Below are 12,289 nucleotides of genomic sequence, written 5' to 3'. Positions count from 1 at the left end.
ATGCCACGTGTCATGTTCATGCAATGAAGGATCCCTGGTTCACGAGGGTAGCGTGTCGACGGGGGGGGGGGTGGGGAGATGAGGGGGAGAGGCGATACACTGGAAGTGGAAGCTGGAAGGCTAACCTGTGCACTGACCAGTGATAACAAACGTTATGTGTTTGTTCATAGATTGTGGAGTGTCATCTCTCTATTTAGTTTGTAACCGGCTGTTGATTTGAGTTTACATCCTCCCAAATTCCCGTTCCTCTTTCCCTGATCCAGAATCGGTTTGAAATACCATGAGATAGATTGTTGTAAAGTACGTGGCTCAATTGGACGATTTTATATCCATTGCCATTGTACATGCAAGGTTGAGACTTAGAGACCGCCCATACCAGTCGGCATCGGTTAACAACCACAATCATAGTTCGGTATAGAAACTATACTGGTTGTTGTAGACTCCATTCAGAAAAGCTTACAAGTCAAATTATGGAATTTGTTATCCTTGCACGGTAGGGTAATGTACGACCTTTTTCGAAGTTCGTTCGGTCATAGCATCATTGCTCACACTAACAAACCCACAGTTTCCGTTTAATGTAGCTATGACGTCAAATTCTGTCATTTCAAATCAACATCATCACATATAGTACTTCAAGAAGGATGATGACATTTACATATAGTTTCCCATTGGGAAACAATATATAGCTTAAATCCTTCTTGGCCTTTACGTCGCACTGATGTTTCAATACAAGACCTGTGTCATTAACCCTTAATTTAATGTGAAGTTCAAAACATGACACATGACACCCCCTTAACCGCGTGATCTCACTATGTACAATTAACGATCTAATCCAGTGATATTAAAACGAACAGAAGACCGAGTGCCAGTAAGAATATAAAAGAAAGAATGAAGATACGCAACATGCGTGTAGGGGGGGGGGAGGGAAGAGGGCTTAGTCCACCCCCTTACATCGACAGTCGCGGGAAACGTTCATTCAGGGTATCTTTTACATTCAGTATTGGAATAATTAGACTATTCATTGCAATTAGACCTAATTTAAAGTATGTATATATGCATTTTAGCTCCTCCTGCAAGCAGGAACCCGTGTTAAAGCCTCATTGGCTCATCAAAGCCGCAAGCTGACCGAAGTCAGTCTCTTAGATTCATATTTAACGTCCATGATTAATAATTGTCGATTGTCAACAACTCTATAACTGGACATCATACATTAATCTTGGAGTGACTCGAACTGGGGGGGGGGGGACCTTAATGATTGGAAGGCACCGGCGTTAAGTCTAAGCTTTATGCATTAGAATGCGCCATCATTCGATGTCTTAACTCCTATTTTTCCTGAGAAAGATCCCAGACCCGCTATTTATGAGTCGGCTTCCACGACACATGCGCCACGCCCCTCCTTGATCATACCCTGTGTGGGACTATGTCCTATACCATAAATTAAATATTCCTGTCCTTACCTTACTCAGTCGGGGATTCTAGAATTCTAGAAAATTCTAGAATTTGCCGTCCCCACCCCCATCTCACTTTTGAAATCTTGGGCATGTCACTGAAGATATGCAAATGAATGACTGAATGAATGGACGGAGAAACAAACGTATCAATGAACGCACAAACAAAATAATGAATAAGTCACTTAATCAAAACATTAATCAATAATAGTGAAGGGAAGACCGTGGATAAATGTGAACGAACGACTGCTTGAATAGACTAATGAAAGGAAAACTGCCAAAAAGCAGCAGGAGAACATCTTTTTTGACCTGTTATCAATCATGATCTAGTTTTTTGTGGCTTGCATGTTGAAGAGCATGAATGGAAGTATATTTGGTGAGAAAATTGGGTCAATTGAGGCAAGTTTAGACCCCTTTAGGCCTTCCAGAAGCAGCGTACGAAAATTGTTTACTACTGAGTGAAGAGGTTTGTTTACAAGTGACGAAAACTTCCGGCTCGGATAGCAAAAAATCTACATGGTCAAGGTACGGAAAATTGATGGTGCCATGAAAGGCCAACTTGTCACGCTATCCGGTGATGGGTAGCGTTTAGCTAGTGAAAACTTCTATCTAAACTTAGAGACCACATTACTTTTGTAATTTAGTGTGTAAGTCAATGGGGCTTTTAATGGACGTATGCTACCTTAAAGGCTATAGATGAATGGACGAACCACGGTATATAAGAATGACATGTGGTTAGACGACTGACTAAGGAATGAAGAAAGGAAGGGAGGATACATGGAACGCCACAAACGAATAAACTTTCAATGAAAGTTTATTTTCAGAAAAGTGGGAAACCGTCCGTTATGCAATCATGTTTGGCGACAGAATAATAATCTTCTATAGTGATGACGTCACATCGAGGAATTTGACGAAAAGTTAACAACCTATTACGAAACGCATGGGATTTACAACTTTGCTCATGACATGTGTCTCCCGCGAAGCAATAACATGAATCGTAAGGCATTAATACGTGTATTAATTCTCACCCCGTCTGACGGCGTTTATTTCGCCGGCTTCCGCTCTTTTCGCGCTACAAAAGACTTAAGCACCGGTACTTTCTAAAAAATACAGCAGTAAAGTATGTGCATGATACCCACGGGACCAGAAAAGATTTAACACAAGAGCTGAACTGACATTAAGACATATACCAGCTCCCATGTGACACGTTGTCGTCTGCGACATTTTCTCTGCTGTAGTTTAATGTTTCTTTTCATGTTCGAAAACAAAAGATGTTATTCATGAAAACACCGACCATGCAGGAATGAATCAAAATGAATCGTAAAAATTCGTTCTACGTTTTCGATAAAAAATAATAATAATTGCATTCCTATTAAAATGATTTGTACACAGTTTCATTAGATAAACATGTTTATTCGCCCCACAGCTCAGAGCAAACCAATTATCTATAATTTTTCCAACCCAGTTTTGAAAGGATACCCTCTGTCTGCAAGGTTATACAATTTACTTTTTAACGATCTTGTTACTTGAAAGACACCAGCAGAACTAATATATTTTAAATGTAAGGAGAACATAAACGTGTTTGGTGAGATGCAACAGTTCCCTTATAAAGCCTACACGTAGAATTGAGGCGGCATTTGCAATACGACAACTTATAAACTGTAGCCCACCGGTCCATCACGGGGGCAGTGGCGGAGCTAGGGGTATTTTTCAAGGGGGCGATAATTGTCTGTAGGGGCGCTGTCGACACTATCTAAGCGGAGCGCCACCACAGGTTGGCGCGGAGCGTACAGAATTTATTTGGAGTAAAGATATTACTCCTAGATCGCCGGAAATGACCCTTTCCGGGCCTGGCTTCTTTGCAGATAAACGAATAATAAATAGGTGTCATCGCCAAATTACACCAACAAAATGTGACAAATGTCAATAGGTAGATGAGAGCGCAATCAAAAAGTCAATAATCGCGAATAAGTAAAAAGTGGTAAAGTACTGAAAAGGGCGCCAGCAGTCCATTTGAGTCCGTCGGGGGGGGGGGGGGGGGGCATCCGCCCTCCTGACTGTATGGACGCTCCTCCACGGCATACACGTAGAATTGAGGCGACATTTTCAATACGACAACTAATATACTGTAGCCCGCCGGTCCATCACGGGGGGGGGGGGGGGGTAAACAGAAGGGGTTATAGAGGGTTGCTAGAAGGCTGGGGTACGATTTAAGGTAAACAGATGGCGCCTCTCCTCTTTCACCCCCGTAAATAGTCGTGCAGTATTTTAATATCATAATGCATGTTAACAAATACACATATCGGAGAAAGCCTTTTGTTTTGCAGCAAAGTAAACTGGCAAATAGTAGCATTTATAAGCTCCCAAAACTGTAAGGGTGGGTTGGGGATGGGAGGGGGGGTGTGTAAATACTGTTGGCCTATCAGCTGATTTCTTCAACGTAAACATGATAGCAATCGAAAATACACGTGATATAAGTCAAGATCATTGGCACGGAAGACATTGCGCAAACACATGCAGGTACCGTGACACAATTAAATAAATGTACATCCGCGTTTAGAGGAAACGCGCCAATCAAAACCCTAAACGGGTTATTACTTCGGCATGCACATGATGGTCAGGGTTTTCCAATCTTGTATGCTAACAAATTAGTATCAAACAAAGTTCAAAAAGTGTGAAGATTTGAAAGATTTAAAAACAATTATTAAACATTTAAATCAAAAGAGGAAGACGAAGGAGAAGGAAAAACTTGAACAAATTGGAAAGGATCGTTGGTTAAAACTGGAAAATTACTTGTCAAAAAAATAATGGCAAATTTTATCTTCTTCAAGTTCCGTGGTGGAAGAAAACGGTCATGGCATACGGACGTTGACAGGTGCCATGATATAGTATATTGGTTTTCATATGATGGCTATTTACCAGTTGAAAACATATATCTGGATTCTAGAGTTGAGTTATAAGCACTTATACCAACAACAAAAAATTGATGCACTGCAGAAAAGGACATTCCAGAGTATAGCAGAGAATATCGTGCAACCGGTGTAGCCATATAGTATAGCATTACCAGCACGCAATCTCTCTCCTGTAATCCTTGGCCTACGATATATTAATACTAAATTTGTGCCTGAAGTAATACTACTTAAATGATCATGTAAAATATAACCTACTTATTAATAGATCAAAGCTGGTCAACAGTCAGGGAACTATATTACACTTTTTTTCTGTCGTTATATCACGGCATCGGGGCATCAGGCCACCCAAAGAACAGTTGAGAATTTTTAATTTTCTTATTTAATTCTTCTAAACCTGGGGTGGGCAACCTACGGCCCGCGGGCCACATGCGGCCCGCCAGTGATTTTTTTGCGGCCCGTGAGATGTCTCAAGAAAAAGAAAAAATCAATCTATTTTACATCATCACAAAAAACGAGCTAGCTGCTTAGAATTTATCGGCACTAATGATGCTGTCAGGTAGGCCTATTATCCCCATTAATTTTCAACTGTATTGTCATTATGTTTTTGTGAATATAGATTAAGTACACACACCTATTGCTTGAAAATCCTCGGAATCAAAGGTTAAAAATGAACAGCAGGTCGTTGGTTAGGTGCGGCCCAGTCAATTTTGCACTACTTATATCTGACCCATTCATTCAAAAAGGTTGCCCACCCCTGTTCTAAACCGTATCTGGAAAGAAATTTTGAATCGTGATTTCAACCAACAATGAAGTACTTGTAACTATTGAAATATAACTTGCGGCAGACGGGAAATACATGAGCTTATAACGCTGAACGGTCATCAAAGCTGACACTTATATCCGTCTCTAAGGGATGCCGATTCAGCCAAAAAGAGGCCGCATACATTTTGTCGCGCATGTAGGGCGGTTTGTACTGTCAAATCGTGGTAAAGAAACGTAATACAAACATACATGGTAATATATAATTATATGTAAGGTATAACAAGCGGAAATAACTTTATTAACTAATAAAAATATATTTATTTTTATCTGTCTATTTATTTATTGTCTTGTTTTATTTGGGGGGTAGGGTGGGGTGGGGATATCTCTAAAGTACACCTTTGTTCACTTTAATAGAAAGTTAAACACTTCAGAGTTTTGAGTGTTAACTTCGATCCCCAAAATTTGACAAATGTAGAATGAATTTAACGGATAACCGGCACTCTAAACTAAACAAGGTAGCAAAATTGAATAAATTTGCATCCGTTAGTCAATAAAAAAGAAGTATTATTATTCTCATAGTAAGTAAAGGCAATGAAATCATAAGTACTGTATCTACATATTCCATACACCAAAACGGAAGAAAGGTTTGAAAACGGTTGGTATGCCCCCCCCCCATCTCCTCATCCCCTCCTCCCGCCCACCCTTCATCTCCCCTGTTTTGAAAATAGTAACAATGGAACAAGTTTTGAGAATGGAAGTAACCAAGCCGCTGCAAAGTATAATCCTATTCGATCAGAGAGAGAAAAGAAAACTGATTTTGCCGACTTATTTTGCCTTACTTTGCCCTGCCCGTTGTGAACTGTTTGCTAAACTTCAGCTCAAATCAAACTTCAGAGTGGGCTGGAGAGTGTATGGATGTCTTAAACACGAGGGAATTTCGCAATCTATAGTGATGTTAATTTACTATGGGTGTTTTTCATTATTTTCATTTTTTTTGTTGTTGTTATGTGCAAGCATTGTCTCTTTTTTATTTTTTGAACGGTATACGTTTAGCCGTCAATAAGCTAACAACTTTGAACAATGTAACTATTATGCAAGCTATTAAATTCTGTCTATCGAACGATAACAATGAAAGGAAATAATTTGTTGCAAAATGCTAGAAATATTGGCATCGTTGGTTCATTGTGTTTATAGAAAACACAAGTCTTATTTGTTCAATAAGATATTTAATCAACACAAAACGAAATGTCTATAGACAGAACTGTACGTAAGAGACGGATACATACAGATATAAAATATCTTAATATCAAGTGTACGGTTGAGAGGTGTCATCTTGTTAATGCAATAACGAAATTACATGCACGCTCGATAGATCTACACGTGTGCTTGAAAATTGTATTGAAAAATGCCACAAATCGCATTTATGGAATAACTAGAGAGGTTTTTCAATTTCATTGCCTGAACGTATACACATCTAAATGTCAACTCTTTTTTAATATGTATTAAATATCACACCTCTTTCAAGGTCACGCGATAACCTTTCTCCACAGAGAACTCCAAACAGGTTATATCTATGGATAGTTCATGGAGAATATTAAATCCCAAGTTTTGAATAGTTAAGAGGTATTTTTCAGCTACAAATGCAGCGTTCTTGTAAACTGTTTACATTGATTTCAAGTTTTGTTTGTAGCTGCAAGTTTCACAGTTAAGTTGTATCAAAATTGAACTTGATGCAAGCAAGTTGTGATATCATGTATACAGTGACAACGTAGTAATGACCGGTTAATCCCCCTCCCCTCCCCTCTCCCCTCCCCACCCCTAGTGCCAAAGACCTGTCACTTTCGTTTCCAGTTTCTGTCAAGCTTACAACCCTACCACTGCAAGGGTATTTTTGCGAAGACACTCTTTTATATATTTCCTTTTTTTATTGCAAATATAGCAAAAATGAAAATTGTTGGATTCATAATTTGAAATGAGACTTGAACATTCAGTCGAACGAAGTATAATATTTGATAATGTATAATATTGAAATTTGCTTTAAATCAATTCACTGGACTTCCATGCAACATGTGTATAATAGTTTTTGTCTTGTTTGTATGTTTTCTTCTCTTCAATTTTTGCTTGTTCCTTTTGTTTTTCGTGTTACCTATGATCCAATGATAACGACGAGATTATGCTGATGGTATATACACCTGAGATTTGGTTTCAACGCAACATGACCCCTTTAATGCAAAAACAATCAATAAAAGAATAACAAGAGAACAGGAATTTTCAACAAATATCAGCTGACAGCTTTCTCAATAAACAAAAGGAAAATAATAAATATGCACAACTTACAAAAATTATCATAGGAGGCTTACATTAAACATTATGTAACTAATAAAGGATACATTCAACCATACCTTCAAACGATCAATTTCGCCATAAATTAATGTCGGTAAGTTACGAGCCATTACAAGCTTCTTCCGTAGATGCGGGTTGCATATTTAAAACCACTTTTTTTAATGTTTGATGAAGAATTAAAAACAATACAACCTTCTTAACCTTAGGTTGAATTACTTATCTGTTTTATGACAGGGTGCTCGATTTGCACAGTTTCTCGCTGGCATCTCCACCCTATAGATTTAGGATAATCTCAATACCTTTCAAGTATTATGCAATGATATATATATATATATATATATATATATATATATATATATATATTGTGTGCCATTTCGTCAGCATAAATAACAAACAAATGAATTAAGATACCCAATATCATATAGTGAACCATGCAGATATTCCTCAAATTATTGCTAGATAGTACATTTCAATGCTTAATTCTTACAAACCCTCCGCCAACCCCCCCCCCCACCCCACCCCACCCCCACCATCAGCTCACACCAAAATAGTGAAAGAAATAACAGAGCCTTCACCCATGTTATAATACGGTACCATTATTCCTCTAGGGCAGAAAGAGCCTCCCAGAGTTCTAATCAACCACCGCTCTTCAGCAAAGGTTGTTTTCATATCGATAAAAACATTCCCGGATTAATTTTCGCATTGTTTATTTATTTATAAACTCATATAAGTAAATAAATACAACGGTTTCCTTTCATGCTGAATTTGGAACATAAGAAGGCACAATAGGTTGGCTGTATATACTGTCTCTTCCGTGCAACGTGTACAGATACGGACGACTCCACATGCTGGTCAGTTGTCGACTAATCAGAAGTTAATCCCCTTGTCAAGCTTTAATGCCCTTCTTGGTCAAGCTTTAATGCCTTTGTTGGTCAAGCTTGCTCTACACGTGTACGTATCTGCCTCCTATGACGAGAGGTAGATGCTGCTATAAACATTGATACGAATCAGTAGATACAGGCTTCCATCAAGCGCGAATTTACTCGGCGGGCCGAAATCCTTCATTGTTTCATATATGTTTGGTTACATAGATACTTTCTCCTTCCGGAAATCTCGTCTCATCTTTGACCTTCCATCTAAACGAGTCAAGGGAAGTCCCGGTAACTCTGGCAACGAAAATCTGGTGGCGTTTTCGTAAATTGAATCCGTAGCTATGTGATTTTCGTTCATAAAATGGGTATCGCGTTCTTCTTCTTCTTCTTCATTCTCTTCAGGCTCAGTTTCAGCAGCAGAAGCGATGTCATTTAGATCTTTTTCTTTAAAGAGAGGGGTGTACGAGGAATGACGTTTATGTGAATCTGTTTTTAAGGGTTTCGAGTACTCGATAGATGACGTAATGGACCCTAAAGGCGACGAGATGTCAATCACATCTAGAATATTGGTGGTATCTTCTAACTCTCCACCATCCATCTTCAAACCGATCTGTGTTGGATGCCGTTTGGAACACACGACTAACATTGCAACCAATGCACACAGTATCATCGATGACAATACAATCATTGTCAGCAATAAACGATTCATTCTCTTGGCTTGGGCGTTATTTGAATTATTATTAGAGCCGATTTCATCTGACTGACTCTTATCATCCCTTCCTCCGCCATCTTTTCGATGTGCGGTACTTGAGAGGATGCGCAAATGGGCATTGGCGGTTCTGATTTCCCCCATAGAATTACCAACATTACATCGTATTTCCATTGGGTTTCGAACAAAATTTCGATCCGAATCGAAGATAACTTGTGATATTCTGAGTTTTTTCCCTCCATCGAGAACTGTAAACCGATCAGGATACTGTGTTACTTGATAGCCATCGAAGAACCATTTGTAATAGACGGTGGGTGGGTAGGCTTTCGCCTTGCACGTGAACAAGATCTCCTTGTTGATCTCAGCCACCGATATATCAATGTTACTTGGAGAAATCGACACATTTATGGGGATGTCGAAAGGAGATATTCGGCAATATGACTTCACACTACCTACGACAGGCCAGCTCTCGGAACAGACATATTCAGCGTGGTTGTCGACCCCTGTCAACGTTTTCGTTAACGTAGCAGTTTTGCGAAGGTTTTCTTGAATGATTGAGACAGTCGATGGTAGATCAACGTTTCCCTTGGACCATTTGAGGATAGACACCGGGAAGCTCGCCAAACTCGAACACGTAAAGAAAACTTGGTCACCGGGTTGAGGGTGCATTGGGGAGATGGAACAGACTGGTGAACCCTCGGGTAATGCCCTCGGGACTACGTTGACCCTAGCATTCCCGCTGACCGCCCTACGAGTAGCCACCTTATTGTAAATCATGCAAGCGTAGAGACCATTGTCAGCAGCATCCGCATTATATATCGAAAGGTGAAAATTCCCCGCACTAGATTGAAAGTTATACCTGCTTTCTTTCGAAGGATCCATTTCGGATGCCATTTCATTGTTAGATGAAAGAAATATTTGTTGAGTGCTCCCATCCGGTGTATACAACCAATGCATGACATCACCCTTGACTCTGAGACTAGGCAAAGCACAATTTAACGTTACAGTACTTCCTTGGAAAACAACTTGGTCCCTGGGTTCGACTCTCCATTTGATCGCTTCCATAGGCCTCGGAGACGCCACCAGCACCAAGGCAATTGTCATCAGTGCAGTTCTAGATGGAACAAAATCCATCTTTTTCCTCTCCTTTCTAGCCCTTTTTTGAAGCTTAGTTTCCTCGTAATTTTATCGCAAGGAGAGACACTGAAAAGGTCGACTTCCATTCATTGCAAGGGTTTTCTGAAGTCAACCAAAATGAACTACGTGCAAATTGCATGTGTGCAAATAGAACCCCAACACAAACTAGTCATCGTTCAATTAGTACTATTTCCTACCACGTCCGTTTGAGTAATTAGCAAACGATAGGAGAATTTGTGGACGAGACCGATAGGGGTCGAATCTTTCCTTTGATGCTAAGTTTAGAAAAGATTTGTGGTAGTCTAGTTTGGCTATTTGTACACACACACACACACACACGAAGGTCAGTGTCATGTATGACACTGGAACTGAACCTTTTACATACAGGATACATAAACAGGGCAAGCCATTAATTGTGCTCAGCTGAATGATTTGGCTTGCAATAAAAGATTAATGTATACAGCAGAACGGAAATTATCAAAATATAATTGATTTTTGTTGTTGCTCTAGTCGTTCAAGTTAATATTCTGGCCAAGCCCTAGGGACAGAAACTCAACCATTCCAAAGTGCATGTCCAATGTTATTGAAGGCTTAGGTTGCCAAGTGTTTTGGAACGATTGCAAGAGTGTCATTAGTTTTGCAAGTTGGAACTTCTGTTTTTTCTATTTTTTCTGTTTCTATTGTCTGTATAACCATAGTCATGTTTATCTCGACTAATTGCCACATATATAGGTAGTAACGAAAATATGTTTAAGCTAGAACTGGTTGCATAAATACGAATACATTTTGTATAAGTTGTAATTCAATAATATAATGACGAAATTATAAAACTGTGGTTTGTGGTATGTTGCGACTCTCTGTTTCAAGCTGACCACAACATGTAATAATTAACACTTTATTGATTAACCCACAATGGTGGAAGAGATATAGGGTTACCGTGAGTAGAAATTCTAACATCAATCGAGTTATTAACCTCTTACATATCAACACCAAAAATAATTTTCCTTCCCCCCTTCTCGTCAAATCACATGGACTGTAAGTGCAATGGAGGATAATAATTAGTCAGTTTGTTCATAATAAGTCAGTTTGTTAATAAACGTTTGAGACTTCGTGTTCAGGCCATCTTGTAAGAACTTGTTTTTAGAAAGTATCTCGTGCGGGAGTTAGCCAGATTATAAGACTATAACGTATTTTAAAAACCAAACCGCGTACTACCTGAAAACTGCCGGATAGATGTCATAAAATATACCTTTAGTCAAACAATTTTTCATTGAATAACAGTTAATCAGTATGTAATTGCTGTATTTTATGATTTTGTAATTTATTTATTTTTAAATTCGATCGTCAATATTTCTTCCCTCGGGATTTTAGCGTATTAGTATATTACATACAAAAACAAAATCATATTGGAAATGCATTTTTTTCTATCTCAAAATTTAGTTTCATTCATCAAGCTAATGACCCACGACCCTACATTGTCATGGCGTTTCAGTATTGAAAAAGCAATAGAAAATAATACTGTTTGCGCTATCAAATGTTGAGAACGGGAACTTTGTAAGAAATGGTTGAAATTTGTGCCATATATACGAAAATTGTAGAAAAAGGTTGCATTATAGTTATGACCGCTTTTCGAAAATGGCAGGACGTTTAATTATTCAATCAACGCCGGATGAATACTACAAGGGTCCCTGAGGTATCTTGTCCTTTTCATCACCACCCTACCCTACCAATTAAGTTTTGCAGTCACACATCTTAACTGGGAAGTATAAGTACGTTAAAAATTGCTCACTAAGACCCCCTCGACTTAGTATGTCAGTGTTAAGGCTGCTCGTTTTCCACGTACACTATGTCTGCATTTTATTGTGACTGCACCTTTGCAGAAGGGTATTAAAATATCATTAAAATGACGTAATGCTTACGTCATCAAGCTTTATCGATTAAGATACGAGATTAGAGAAGACGAGATTAGATTACATAAGACAAGATTAGATACGACATTTAGAGTGGGATTTCATATATCCGTTGAAAAACTTTGAAGAGAATCCTCATATATATTCAGGTCGGATATAGTCAATTTAATTAGTATATATATATATATTTACATAC

Source organism: Apostichopus japonicus, chromosome 21, assembly GCF_037975245.1.
Source record: "Apostichopus japonicus isolate 1M-3 chromosome 21, ASM3797524v1, whole genome shotgun sequence".
Taxonomy (NCBI): Eukaryota; Metazoa; Echinodermata; class Holothuroidea; order Aspidochirotida; family Stichopodidae; genus Apostichopus; species Apostichopus japonicus.
Note: the sequence above shows the minus strand (reverse complement) of the source record.